This window comes from Arachis hypogaea, chromosome 16 (genome assembly GCF_003086295.3).
Source record: "Arachis hypogaea cultivar Tifrunner chromosome 16, arahy.Tifrunner.gnm2.J5K5, whole genome shotgun sequence".
In the NCBI taxonomy this organism is placed as follows: Eukaryota; Viridiplantae; Streptophyta; class Magnoliopsida; order Fabales; family Fabaceae; genus Arachis; species Arachis hypogaea.
This window is the reverse complement of record NC_092051.1, coordinates 70,809,141-70,813,512: the sequence shown is the minus strand read 5'-3', so window position 1 is coordinate 70,813,512 and position 4,372 is coordinate 70,809,141. Positions and strand designations below refer to the sequence as shown.

Below are 4,372 nucleotides of genomic sequence, written 5' to 3'. Positions count from 1 at the left end.
AATAAACATAAAGCATAATTTTCGAAAAACAGGAAAATAAAGAACAAGGAAGTTTAAGAACGGGTCCACCTTAGTGATGGCGGCTTGTTCTTCCTTTTGAAGATCTTATGGAGTGCTTGAGCTCCTCAATGTCTCTTCCCTGCCTTTGTTGCTCCTCTCTCATGGTTCTTTGATCTTCTCTAATTTCATGAAGGAGGATGGAATCCTCTTGGTGCTCCACCCTTAGTTGTCCTATGTTGGAACTTAATTCTCCTAGGGAGGTGTTGATTTGCTCCCAATAGTTTTATGGAGGAAGATGCATCCCTTGAGGAATCTCAGAGATTTCATGATGAGGAATTTTCTCATGCTCTTGATGAGGTTCTCTTGTTTTCTCCATCCTTTTCTTAGTGATGGGTTTGTCCTCATCAATGAGAATGTCTCCCTCTATGTCAATTCCAACCGAATTGCAAAGGTGACAAATGAGATGAGGGAAGGATAACCTTACCAAAGGAGAGGACTTGTCTGCCACCTTGTAGAGTTCTTGGGATATAACCTCATGAACTTCTACTTCCTCTCCAATCATGATGCTATGTATCATGCTAGCCTGGTCTATAGTAGCTTCAGACCGGTTGCTAGTGGGAATGATTGAGTGTTGGATGAACTCCAACCATCCCCTAGCCACGGGCTTGAGGTCATGCCTTCTTAGTTGAACCGGCTTCCCTCTTGAATCTCTCTTCCATTGAGCGCCCTCTTCACATATGTCCATGAGGACTTGGTCCAACCTTTGATCAAATTTGACCCTTCTAGTGTAGGGGGTGCATCTCCTTGCATCATGGGCAAGTTGAATGCCAACCTTACATTTTCTGGACTAAAATCCAAGTATTTCCCTCGGACCATTGTAAGCCAATTCTTAGGGTCCGGGTTCACACTTTGATCATGGTTCTTGGTGATCCATGCATTGGCATAGAACTCTTGAACCATTAAGATTCCGACTTGTTGAATGGGGTTGGTGAGAACTTCCTAACCTCTTCTTCGGATCTCATGTCGGAGCTTCGGGTACTCATTCTTTTTGAGCTTAAAAGGGACCTCGGGGATTACTTTCTTCTTGGCCACAACTTTATAGAAGTGGTCTTGATGCACCCTTGAGAGGAATCTCTCCATCTCCCATGACTCAGAGGTGGAAGCTTTTGCCTTCCCTTTCCTCTTTCTAGAGGTTTCTCCGGCCTTTGGTGCCATAAATGGTTATGGAAAAACAAAAAGCTTTAGCTTTTTCCACACCAAACTTAGAAGGTTGCTCATCCTCGAGCAAAAAAAGAAAGAAGAGAGTAGAAGAAGAAGAAATAGAGGAGATGGAGTGGGCTTTGTGTTTCGGCCAAGGGGAAGAAGTGGTGTTTAGGTTGTGTAAAAATAAAGGAGTGAAGATAGGTTTATATAGGGGTGAGAGGGGTGTGTATGGTTCGGCCATTATGGGTGGGTTTGGGAGGGAAAGTGGTTTGAATTTGGATGGTGAGGTAGGTGGGGTTTTATGAAGGATGGGTGTGAGTGGTGAGGAGAATAGTGGGATTTGATAGGTGAGGGGTTTTTGGGGAAGAGGTATTGAGGTGATTGGTGAATGGGTGAAGAAGAGAGAGATAGGTGGGGTAGGTGGGGATCCTGTGGGGTCCACAGATCCTGAGGTGTCAAGGATATCTCATCCTTACACCAAGTGGCGTGCAAAATGCCCCTTTCTACCAATCCTGGCGTTAAACGCCAGGCTGCTGCCCATTTCTGGCGTTTAACGCCAGCTTCTTGCCCATTCTTGGCATTAAACGCCAGTCTGGTGCCCTTTTCTGGTGTTAAACGCCCAGAATGGTGCCAGACTGGGCGTTTAACGCCCATTCTGCTACCTTTACTGGCGTTTAAACGCCAGTAACTATCTCCTCCAGGGTGTTCTATTTTTTATTCTATTTTTCACTTTGTTTTTGCTTTTTCAATAGTTTTTGTGACTTCACATGATCATCAACCTACAGAAAACATAAAATAACAATAGAAATTTAACATAGATAAGTAAAAGTTGTGTTGCCTCCCAACAAGCGCTTCTTTAATATCAATAGCTTGACAGTAGCTCTCATGGAGCCTCACAGATGTTCAGAGCAATGTTGGAACCTCCCAACACCAAAATTAGAGTTTGAATGTGGGGGTTCAATACCAAACTTAATGTTTGGTTGTGGCCTCCCAACACCAAACTTAGAGTTTGACTGTGGGGGCTCTGTTTAACTCTGTATTGAGAGAAGCTTTTCGTGCTTCCTCTTCATGGTGACAGAGGGATATCCTTGAGCTTTAAACACAAGGGAGTCTTCATTCACTTGAATGATCAATTCTCCTCTGTCAACATCAATCACAGCTTTTGCTGTGGCTAGGAAGGGTCTGCCAAGGATGATGGATTCATCCATACACTTCCCAGTTTCTAGGATTATGAAATCAGCAGGGATGTAATGGTCTTCAACCTTGACCAAGACATCCTCTACAAGTCCATAAGCCTGTTTCTTTGAATTGTCTGCCATCTCTAGTGAGATTCTTGCAGCTTGTACCTCAATGATCCCTAGCTTCTCCATTACAGAGAGAGGCATAAGGTTTATGCTTGACCCTAGGTCACATAGAGCCTTCTCAAAGGTCATGGTGCCTATGGTACAAGGGATTGAGAACTTTCCAGGGTCCTGTCTCTTTTGAGGTAATCTCTGCCTAGTCAAGTCATCCAGTTCTTTGATGAGCAATGGAGGTTCATCCTCCCAAGTCTCATTACCAAACAACTTGGCATTTAGCTTCATGATTGCTCCAAGGTACTTAGCAACTTGCTCTTCAGTAACATCTTCATCCTCTTCTGAGGAAGAATATTCATCAGAGCTCATGAATGGCAGAAGTAAATTTAATGGAATCTCTATGGTCTCAGTCTGAGTCTCAGATTCCCATGGTTCCTCATTAGGGAATTCCATGGAGGTCAGTGGACGTCCATTGAGGTCTTCCTCAGTGGAGATCACTGCCTCTTCCACCTCTCCAGGTTCGGCCATGTGAGATATGGTTATGGCCTTGCACTCACTTTTGGGATTCTCTTCTGTATTGCTAGGGAGAGTGCTAGGAGGGAGTTCAGTAATTTTCTTACTCAGCTGACCCACTTGTGCCTCCAAATTTCTAATGGAGGACCTTGTTTTAGTCATGAAACTTTGAGTGGTTTTGATTAGATCAGAGACAATGGTTGCTAAGTCAGAGGGGTTTTGCTTAGAATTCTCTGTCTGTTGCTGAGAAGATGATGGAAAAGGCTTGCTATTGCTAAACCTGTTTCTTCCACCATTATTGTTGTTGAAACCTTGTTGAGGTCTCTGTTGATCCTTCCATGAGAGATTTGGATGATTTCTCCATGAAGGATTATAGGTGTTTCCATAGGATTCTCCCATGTAATTCACCTCTTCCATTGCTGGGTTCTCAGGATCATAAGCTTCTTCTTCAGAGGAAGCTTCCTTAGTACTGCCTGTTGCTGCTTGCATTTCAGACAGACTCTGAGAAATCATATTGACTTGTTGGGTCAATATTTTATTCTGAACCAATATGGCATTCAGAGTATCAATCTCAAGAACTCCTTTCTTCTGAGTTGTCCCATTATTCACAGGATTCTTTTCAGAGGTGTACATGAATTGGTTATTTGCAACCATTTCAATGAGTTCCTGAGCTTCTGCAGGCGTCTTCTTCAGATGAAGAGATCCTCCAGCAGAGCTATCCAATGACATCTTGGATAGTTCAAACAGACCATCATAGAAGATTCCTATGATGCTCCATTCTGAAAGCATGTCAGAAGGGCACCTTCTGATCAATTGCTTGTATCTCTCCCAAGCTTCATAGAGGGACTCACCATCCTTCTGTCTAAAGGTTTGGACTTCCACTCTAAGCTTGCTCAATTTTTGAGGTGGAAAGAACTTTGCCAAGAAGGCATTGACTAGCTTTTCCCAAGAGATCAGGCTTTCCTTAGGTTGTGAATCCAACCATGTTCTAGCTCTGTCTCTTACAGCAAAAGGAAAAAGAATAAGTCTGTAGACTTCAGGGTCAACCCCATTGGTCTTGACAGTGTCACAGATTTGCAAGAACTCAGCTAAGAACTGATGAGGATCTTCCAATGGAAGTCCATGAAACTTGCAATTCTGTTGCATTAGAGAAACTAATTGAGGCTTAAGCTCAAAGTTGTTTACTCCAATGGCAGGGATAGAGATGCTTCTCCCATAAAAATCAGGAGTAGGTGCAGTAAAGTCACCAAGCACCTTCCTTGCATTGTTGGCATTGTTGTTTTCGGCTGCCATGGTTTCTTCTTCCTTGAAAAGCTCTGTTAGGCCCTCTAAAGAGAGATGTTCTTTAGCTTCTCTTAGCT

The 4,372-nt window shown here is 43.4% G+C and overlaps 1 non-coding gene across 1 annotated transcript; it reads left to right on the top strand.

Annotated features, from left to right (window-relative positions):
• The first annotated feature begins 3,794 nt into the window (after nucleotides 1-3,794).
• LOC112760259 (small nucleolar RNA R71) lies at nucleotides 3,795-3,902 on the top strand. Its single transcript, XR_003180708.1, has one exon. It is a non-coding gene; the product is annotated as a small nucleolar RNA R71 (small nucleolar RNA).
• The last annotated feature ends 470 nt before the right edge of the window (nucleotides 3,903-4,372 follow it).